The sequence below is a fragment of the Eptatretus burgeri genome, chromosome 9, assembly GCF_056783735.1.
Source record: "Eptatretus burgeri isolate ZD-2024b chromosome 9, Ebu_testis_v1, whole genome shotgun sequence".
NCBI classification, from domain to species: Eukaryota; Metazoa; Chordata; class Myxini; order Myxiniformes; family Myxinidae; genus Eptatretus; species Eptatretus burgeri.
In genome coordinates this window covers 31,389,300-31,398,946 of record NC_140969.1, presented here as the reverse complement: position 1 = coordinate 31,398,946, position 9,647 = coordinate 31,389,300, and the positions used below count along the sequence as shown (strand labels likewise).

Genomic DNA, 9,647 nt, shown 5'->3' with positions numbered 1-9,647 from the left:
TCCTCAAATGTGGTGATTTCAATTGTCACCATGTTAAATGGCTGGGTGTTGGTTCTCGTACTCTCGTACTCTCGTTCTCTCTCGTTCTCTCTCGTTCTCTCTCGTTCTCTCTCGTTCTCTCTCGTTCTCTCTCGTTCTCTCTCGTTCTCTCTCGTTCTCTCTCGTTCTCTCTCGTTCTCTCTCGTACTCTCTCGTACTCTCTCTCTCTCTCTCGTTCTCTCTCTCTCTCTCTCTCTCTCTCTCTCTCTCTCTCTCTCTCTCTCTCTCTCTCTCTCTCTCTCCCTCTCTCTCTCTCTCTCTCTCCAGCCATGGCACTTCTGCAAAGGACTTCTGTGTGACTCCATGGAATTGACTCCATCTGTAAAGTTTCCCACCTGAATGTCTCCAAATGGCAAATCTTCCTTTCTGGATTTGGTTATGACCAACTTCCCCACCAATGTATCTTGCTCTTCCGATGCCACAATAGGATCATCTGATCACATACTTGTGATAGTAAACACCTGTCTGGCCATTCTCAGAGAACAGCCTCAATGCCGGAGACTTTGACAGTTGACTCAAGCAAACTGGCAAGGACTGCGAGCAGTCATCACACTTCAGGAGTGATCTCCTACATTTAATACCCCTGATATTAATTCAGCCTGGGAATGCTTCCACAGAAACTTGATCTCTCTTATGCACATATTCATTCCATCTCGTCTTCACTTATCTTATGCAAGCTCACACCCTTGGAACTCTGAATCCTGGAGTGAGGCAGTTGCTTTAAACCAAACAACTTGGAGTTCTCCTCCTGGAAGGAAAATCCAACCAAAGCAATCTCAGATCAATTCACAAAGCCCGCAACAAGTGTCTGTCTTTTCTCAGGAGAGCCAGAAAACAAAGTCTGTCCAACCTCAGCAATAAACCTTCAAAATACTCTCCCACCTCTAAAACCCGACATCACATTATCATGTCTGTCTCTGGTGCATCCAAATGCACCCTCACTCCAAATGGCACCACAGCCAACTCCACTTGTGAGAAGGCTGAATGCCTCAATTATGTGTTTGCTTCCAAATCTTCTCTGTCTGTCTCTGTCTCTGTCTCTGTCTCTCTCACTCTCTCTCCTTTCCAATCATACCGAACTGCTCTTGGACTCTGTCTTTTGCACCGAAGAAGTTGGGAAGCTTCTGGCAACCCTTGACTGACTTTCCAACTGGATTGGACAGCATCAGCTCACATGTCTTAAAAACTTGCTCTGTCTCTGTCTCTGTCTCTGTCTCTGTCTCTGTCTCTGTCTCTGTCTCTGTCTCTGTCTCTGTCTCTGTCTCTGTCTCTGTCTCTCTCTCTCTCTCTCTCTCTCTCTCTCTCTCTCTCTCTCTCTCTCTCTCTCTCTCTCTCTCTCTCTCTCTCTCTCTCTCTCCCTCTCCCTCTCTCCCTCTCTCTCTCTCGTAGCCAACATGTGGCTCTCAACGGAATCCTTTCATCTCCTGTCCCTGTCAAGGCTGGAGTACCCCAAGGCAGTGTTCTTGGCCCCATATTAATCCTAATCTTCATCAATGATCTCTCTGACTCTGGAAAATCCTCATCTCTTTGCTGATGACTCCACACTCTGCTGTAACATTCATCATCCTTTTTACAGATAGGCAGCAGCCTCTTCCCTCTCTTCAGACCTTGACAAAAGCAGAAACTGGTCAAGCACTTGAAAAGTGTCTTTTAACCCTGAGAAATCCTGTGTCTGTCTGTCTGTCTCTCTCTCTCTCTCTCTCTCTCTCTCTCTCTCTCTCTCTCTCTCTCTCTCTCTCTCTCTCTCTCTCTCTCTCTCTCTCTCTCTCTCTCTCTCTCTCTCTCTCTCTCTCTCTCTCTCTCTCTCTCTCTCTCTCTCTCTCTCTCTCTCTCTCTCTCTCTCTCTCTCTCTCTCTCTATCTATCTATCTATCTATCTATCTCTCTATCTCTCTATCTCTCTATCTCTCTATCTCTCTATCTCTCTCTCCTCCCCCCCCCTCTCTACGAAAGGACCATACTACAAACCCTCCCATCTACTTTCTCAACAACCCTCTCTAAGAAGTTCAGAAGTACTCTTTGACCTCACTCTCAGCCGTGATCTCTCTTGGGCAAGCCACATTTCAAAGTTGGCCACAAAAGCCAGATGCCGACTGGGCACTCTCCATCGTGTGAAGTCATTCCCTGAACCACCTGAGCTCCTCTCTACAAACGAGGCTTTAATCCAGAGCTTGATGGAGTGCTACTCTCCCATCCTGGCTGGCAATCCTGCCTCATACCTTGCTTAGCTTGAAGCCATGGAAAGCAAGGCTTTCAAGATCATTGGAATCTCTCGTGATGAAGCTGAGTCGATGTGTCCAATCAGGTTGAAATATAAACCATATATTCCTCATGACTACGAGATCATAATTATGACGTTTCACGTTGATTGATGAAGCGGTTCAAGAAAAATAATTTTTTAAAGATTTTTGTTAAATCCAATGTGGCTGGCCAGACCACGTAACCTATTAGTTATTCATGAACACCCTGGTATTCCCAAGTTTTGGGGAACATGTGGGTGAAGTTTCCTCTCGATCTGTTAAACTGTCTGTGGAAGAAGATTTTTCAGTTTCGTTTTCAAAAAATCATCGCTACCAAATAATGTGATCTATGACATCATCGGTGGAGAATCCAATATGGCTGCCAAACGATGTGTTATACATCAAAAGGGGGGGGGGGGATTTTTTGTTCCTCATGGATAGGCGACCATACCTGTGAAGTTTTAGCTCGATCTGTTCAGCCGTTTCGTCAAAGAATATTTTGAAGGTTTTTATGTTTGAAATAATATGGCTGCCAAACCACGTGACCCGTGACGTCATCAATTTTTCCCCCAGACAACTTAGCCCGAGATGACCCTCAAAAGTTTTCATACTAATCGGATAAAGCGTTCGATGTCTGCAAATATGACATCACAACAAAGCCACCTTTGACATCATCAAAAAAATCACTTGTTTGCCATGAAGAGTACTTGACATGACTGTGTCAAGCTTCAATTTTTTCCATGGAGCGGTTTTGGAGATAGAGAGGTCCAAAATTTTTCCTTTTTCCAACATGGCTGCTACATCACATGACCAACGACGTCATGATTATCATTAAAACATTCTACGTGAGTAGCCACTCCTTTGGTGAAAATTTTGTGTCAATTGGCAAAGCAGTTGGAGAGAAATCAGAAAATAATGAGCATGGACAGACGTACGTACGGACAGACAACCCGAAAACATAATGCCTCCGAGACTTCATCAGCGGAGGCTGAAAAAATCTGCTGTGTGACTCATTCGGGTCATGTACCCTTCAATGTCTCCTGAGGTGCCACAATCTCTGCTCCACATATTTTGCAAAATTAATAATTCTGAAGGTGAATGCGTTGCTGATGCAGTTGTATGTGTGTTGAGTAATGCGTGTCGTCATACCTTTGAAGGAAAGATCGTGGATATTGCATCCCAAAGGCAATCCCAAAATCCTTGTGGCTCCTGTTGGGAAGACGAAGACGATGAGATGAAGTAGTTTTGGTGAATTGCTTGCACTTGTTGTCTCCAGCCCCTCAGACAAGGTCGGAATCGAGCGACGTAAAAATGAGCTCCAACCGACCGACCGATCATCCGTCCATGTACTTTTGTGTACACAATATCTCAAAAATAGTTGAACATTTAGCTTTCATATTACAGATATCTATTACACATTAAATTATGAAATTGTTTTTTTGTGTGTGTGTCCAAGGCTTCGGTCACGGACAAAATAGTCCTCATCGAAGCGAAGCCTGAAATAAAAGAACTGCATTGATAGAAAAGTAAGGAAAGGGAGAACAGTCAAAGAGTTTTTGAGAAAATAAAAAAATCTGCTTTTGATGAGGGAAGGTGATAAGTGTTTGGGAAGACATGAGAAGGGAAAGAGTTTCAGAGTTTCGCAATGGAGGGGAAGAAACAAACATCGTAACAGCCCATCCTTGAGTTGCCAATGGTCACACACCTTGTCTTGTGTACCCGATATTTCAAAAACCCGTTCAACATTGAGCTTTCATATTACACACCTATTCCTATTCACACCCATAAAACAGGGGACCCAGAGTATCAGCTCCTTGTTGAAGCTGCAGATTTTCAAAAATCCGACCCACCAAGGTACCTTTATATTTTCTTGTACTTTTTTGAGAGTTACCCTCCCTCAAGGCCGAGGGGTGCATGACTTATATAATAGAATATCCTGTGAGATTATATTAAGGCGGTGATATAAGACGTTGAAAGTGATGTGAAAAGCAGAGAAGATCAAAGAAAAGTGTATACACTTTCTCACTATAGGAGAATAAAGTGAAACTAGAACGACAGGAGGTTGAATGCAAACCTCCACCATTACATGCTGAAGGGTAAATTTTGTATCCCATTGATAAGTCAGATCTGCATCCAGACCTTAACCAAAATGTAATCAGCTTGTTCTTGTCACCTACCCAACTCATCCACCAAATATTTTTCAAAATCCATCCACTACCTTTTGATAAGTCTTGTTTTGGACCCATTTATCAATGGTGAAGAAACAATTAAAAAATAAAAAAATGATTCTCGTATCCAGATCTTCACCAAAATCAAATTAATTTTTTCTTGTCACACCCAACCTGTCCACCAAGTTTTGTCATAATCCGTCCACAACTCTTTGAGACATCATGCTGTATATCGTTTTTGGCCCTATCGCTCAATGGTGAAGAATCACGAAAAAAATCATAGTATCCGGATTGGGATCTTCACCAAAATTGAGTCAATTGGTGCTTGTCTCACACACACACACACACACACACACACACACACACACACACACACACACACACACACACACACACACACACACACACACACACACACACACACACACACACACACACACACACACACACACACACACACACACAGTGCATTTCAAAAATCCTCAACATTCATCTGGCACGAGGATGCACAAATATCATTTGTGCATAATAATTTGCTATTTCGATACATAACTACTCTAACTTAACGTACCGAAACTCCTGATCTCCTCCCTCTCCACCCCCACCATGGCAGTTGTCTTGTGACCCCCTCCCCAGCCCTTGGCCCACTGACTCTCCTGCCCCTCTCCCTCCAATTCTCCTACCCCCTGGCCCTCAAACTCTTCAACACCCCTCCCTCCACCAGACCCGGCAAACCTCCCACCCCACCAGCACCCCAACTCTCCTACTCCCCCCCCCTTTTTCCTCTCAATTTTTCTCCAGAGCAACCCCAGGTGCCCTTGCTAGTGTACAATAAAGTTCAATGATAATTTAAAGGTAACCATTGTATAAACTATTATCTCATCTTGTCAAGTCAGACAGAGCGAGGAAGGACGTTCAAGAAGTTAAATTCACAGATAAAAGAGCTTCGTCAGGATAAGAATGGTTCGAGGTGCAAAGTTCAAAACGCAGTATTAACAAACTTAATGTTCAACCCACTCTACAACCTCTTTGATGACCCCAAGTATTCCCACCTTGTCAGGTCACTTACCGTGAACAGGCCCCAACGGTAAAACCCGAAGAAACACACCAAGTTCAAAGAGATCAGAAGAACGTCCGCCCAATCCATTGTGCAAACGGGCACTGGATTGGAACTGGTAGTCACGGCAACAATAACAGCTCGACTCCTCTGTGACGTCAATTCCCCTTGTGACGTCGGACGTGATTAAGCTGCAGGCACAGCATGCAAAATTAAAAGGCGATATATATCCATAATCATTACATCTTAAACTCATTGCATTATCACAGAATGAGGTTAATCGACACACTTTATATCGTTTACTCGCCAGGGTTCCCGGCGTTGACTGTTGCTGTTCTCATCTATTCCGTCGGCATTTTGAATGAATAAAATTTTGGTTTATTCTTCTTATTTTTTGTGGGTGCCTAACACACTTCTGTACACAAACTCATCAATCATTTAAGATTTATAACCTCTCTGAGAAAAATGTTTACACAGACAGAGTAACACCTCACTGAAAGAAAGGGTTCTATTACCCATGATGCAGTGCGCGGGCGCCAAATTGGTCGGCAAGCGAAAACCGAAATATTTACAAGCGAAAAATACGAGAAAAGGTAAACAAAACCAAACAAGGCCAAGGAATTAGCATAAACCTCCCATATTGCGGGAAGTCAGAATAACGAGATAACCGTGCGAGATTGTAGAGCTTCTGATACTATCATTGCCATGGTAGTGACTCTGCTGTATCACGTGATTGGGTTTTCGTATGTCATGGCTCGCCCGCAAGAAGTGGCAGGAATGTACTTCCGGACGCTCAATAAAGCGGAGTCGATGCTAACGCTCTTGCTTAGGTGGCTGACGTCAGCCAACTAACACTATAGTTGGCTGACGAGGATGGATGAATACGGACTTGTGTCCGTTTTCGTCGGAGACGACTTCGAATTGTTTTCGGAGAAATTGGGATGCTATTTCCACGTGAATGATGTGGTCGACGAGAGCAAACAAAAGTCGATCTTGCTCGCTTCGCTTTCGGCGGAGCATTATCGACTACTGAGTGATTTGGTGGCGCCGGACAAGCCCGGTGATGACGGGCTGTCGTTTCGGGACATTGTGGAGAAGATGAAAGCACACATGACGCCGGAGAAGTCATTACAGCTCTCGCTCGATACCAGTTTGATCGCCTCTCGAAAGGTGCAGAGGAGCGCGTCGCTGATTTCGTGGCGAGAGTGAAGCATTCTTCCGTGGCCTGCAAGTTCACGGCGGGGGAGCGTCCAGCTCGGCTCAGAGATCGTTTTATTGCTGGTTTACAAGATGCAAAGATGGTTTCGGCGGTTCTACGGCTAAAGGGTGAAGCCATTACATTCGACTCGGCGGTCAGCACGGCTACAGCGGTCGAGCAGACTCGCGGGGATGTTCGGGCCATCACCGGCCACGCGGGGTCGCGAGCACCCCGGGACGCGCGCACGACCTTCGGTGCGGGTCGGACGTCGCCACGCGACCGCACGTGCGGCAGGGTGACCCCGCGGACGTGTTTGGGATGTGGAGGTCGACACCTGCGCCGTGCGTGCCCGTACAAAGGCACCGTGTGTTTACATTGTCACAAAGTGGGTCATCTGAAGCGTGTGTGCCGTGGGGCGCCGGCCACCATTAAGGTCATGGACGGCGAGGTGCGAGGCGACCCGGGGCGGAACCGGCAGCCGTTGATGGGCCTGTTTTCAATTGGCCCGGCGGCGGCGCGCCCGATGACGGTGGAAATCGAAGTGAACAAAACGCCGATCACGTTTCAGGTCGATACGGGAGCGGCTGTGTCGATCATAGGCGAACAGACCGCGTGTAGACTCAATGGCCTGAAGCTTATCAGGTCAAACCTCACGCTGTTCACGTACACCTGCGAGAAGATAACGCCAGTCGGGATGGCAGACGTGTCTGTGCGGTACCAAGGCCAGGTCGCCACGCTTCCGTTGTACGTCGTGCGGGGGAGGGAACCGTCTCTTCTCGGCCAAGACTGGCTGGCCCGCATCAGGCTAGACTGGGCCGCGGTTCACCTTGTGCAACCTGTGCCGAGCCGGTGGGAGGATCAGTTGGAGAAGATTCTTCAAAGACATCAAGGTTTGTTTTGCGACGGCTTTGGGAAACTCAAGGGCATGGAGGCAAAGCTCTTCCTGAAGGAGGGGTGGTTCCTCGTTTTTGTAAACCACGACCGGTGCCGTATGCCTTGCGGGACAAGGTCAAGGGTGAACTGGATAGGCTGGAGGCCTGTGGAGTGATCGAACGGGTGTCGTACTCCAATTGGGCCACCCCGGTTGTTACGGTGTTGAAACGGAATGGAGACGTCCGATTGTACGGGGACTTCAAATCCACGGTTAACCCGGGGCTCAGCGTGGAGCAATATCCACTGCCGTCAATCGATGAAATATATGCGCGATTGGCGGGGAGTCAATACTTCACGAAGCTAGACCTGCGTGATGCATATTTTCACCTGGCGATGGATCCCAGGAGTAGCGAGCTTTTGACAATCAACACGTGTCAAGGGCTCTATCGATATACCCGACTCTGTTTTGGGATTGCTTCGGCCCCAGCCTTGTGGCAGAAAGCCATGGATCAGGTTTGCATTGGCCTGCCCGCTCAGACCTACCTGGACAATGTGGTCATTGCGGGGGAGACGGCGGACGAGCACCTTGCGAACATTGCCCAAGTGCTGACAAAGCTAGAAGCGTGCAGCCTGCGCTTGAACAGGGACAAGTACGCGTTTTCAAGCAGCGCTTGGAATACATCGGGCACATCATCACGCCGAAGGGGCTGTTGAAAGGTCCTCGGAAGGTGGAAGCGATTCAACACATGCCACCGCCTCGTGACAAGATGCAGCTGCCCTCGTTCATTGGTATGGCCCAGTATTACCAAAGGTTCGTACGCGGGCTCAGCTCACAACTTGCGCCGTTAACACGGTTGCTCAGGAAGGACGAGCGCTGGGATTGGGGGCCTGCACACCAGGCATCGTTCCACCGCGTTAAGTGGCTGCTCATAGAGGATACGGTCCTCGTGCACTACGAGCCTGCTCGTCCGCTCTTATTGGGATGCGACAGCTCTGCATATGGCATCGGGGCAGTGCTCTCCCACAGGATGGACGATGGTTCCGAGCGGCCTGTTTGTTTTGCATCCTGGACCCTGTCCGCAGCGGAGCGGGAACATGCCCAGATCGAGCGCGAGGCTCTCAGCCTCGTCTGGGGTGTGCGGAGGTTTCATCAATACCTGCTGGGGCGGCGTTTCACTTTGCAGACAGAACACAAACCGCTTCAATTCATCCTGAGACCCGAACGCGGGGTACTGGTGGTAGCGGCCGCGCAAATACAGCCCTGGTGTCTGTTTCTTGCTGCTTACGACTATGATATTAAGTTCCGAAGCACGGAGAAGCATGCTAACTGCGACGGGCTCTCACGCATGCCGTGTGCGGAAGGTCCAGCTGCATCTGAGTCGGCCGACCGGGTCGATGTGTTCGTGCTGGGCCAGGTCCAAAGCGGGTCGATCACGGCCAAACAGGTCGCGGTGGAATCAGCTCGTGATCCGGTGCTCGCCCGTGTCGTGCAGGCGATTTCTATGTGGAATTGGAGCGATCTACCTTCGACGCAGGCATTTCAACCTTTCACGTTGCGCGCATCGGAGCTGTCGTTGGTCCAACCGTGCGTTATGTGGTGAATGAGGACGGTGATTCCACCGAAGTTCAGGCAGCGGTGTTTGGAAGAGCTGCATGTCAGTCACCTTGGCATCGTAAAGACCAAGAGTCTTGCTCGTAGCCTGTTGTGGTAGCCAGGGTTGGACAAAGACATCGAGCAGTTGGTTAAGCATTGCGCAACGTGTCAAACAGATGCTGATAACCCGCGTCGAGCCTCGGGGCCATGGCCGGCCCCAGCCAGAGCCTGGCAGAGGGTCCATGTGGATTTTGCGGGGCTGGTTAATGGCAAAATGTTTTTGATTGTGATCGATGCATTCTCTAAATGGCCACAGGTTGTAGTAATGCAGCATACATCAGCAAACATTACAGTAGAGAAACTGCGGACGATCTTTGCTCATAAAGGATTACCGGAGATCCTGGTCTCTGATAACGGTCCGCAGTTCATCGCAGGTGTATTTGATGAGTTTGTGCGTCAAAATGGTATTCGACATATGA

At 48.1% G+C, this 9,647-nt stretch overlaps 1 long non-coding RNA gene across 1 annotated transcript in view; it reads right to left on the bottom strand.

Annotated features, from left to right (window-relative positions):
- Nucleotides 1-5,522: 5,522 nt before the first annotated feature.
- Nucleotides 5,523-9,647, bottom strand: part of LOC147019837 (uncharacterized) — a 6,823-nt gene continuing 2,698 nt past the window's right edge. The window contains exon 3 of the long non-coding RNA XR_015062053.1: nucleotides 5,523-5,694. This is a non-coding gene — a long non-coding RNA (uncharacterized LOC147019837). The remainder of the gene's footprint in view (nucleotides 5,695-9,647) is intronic.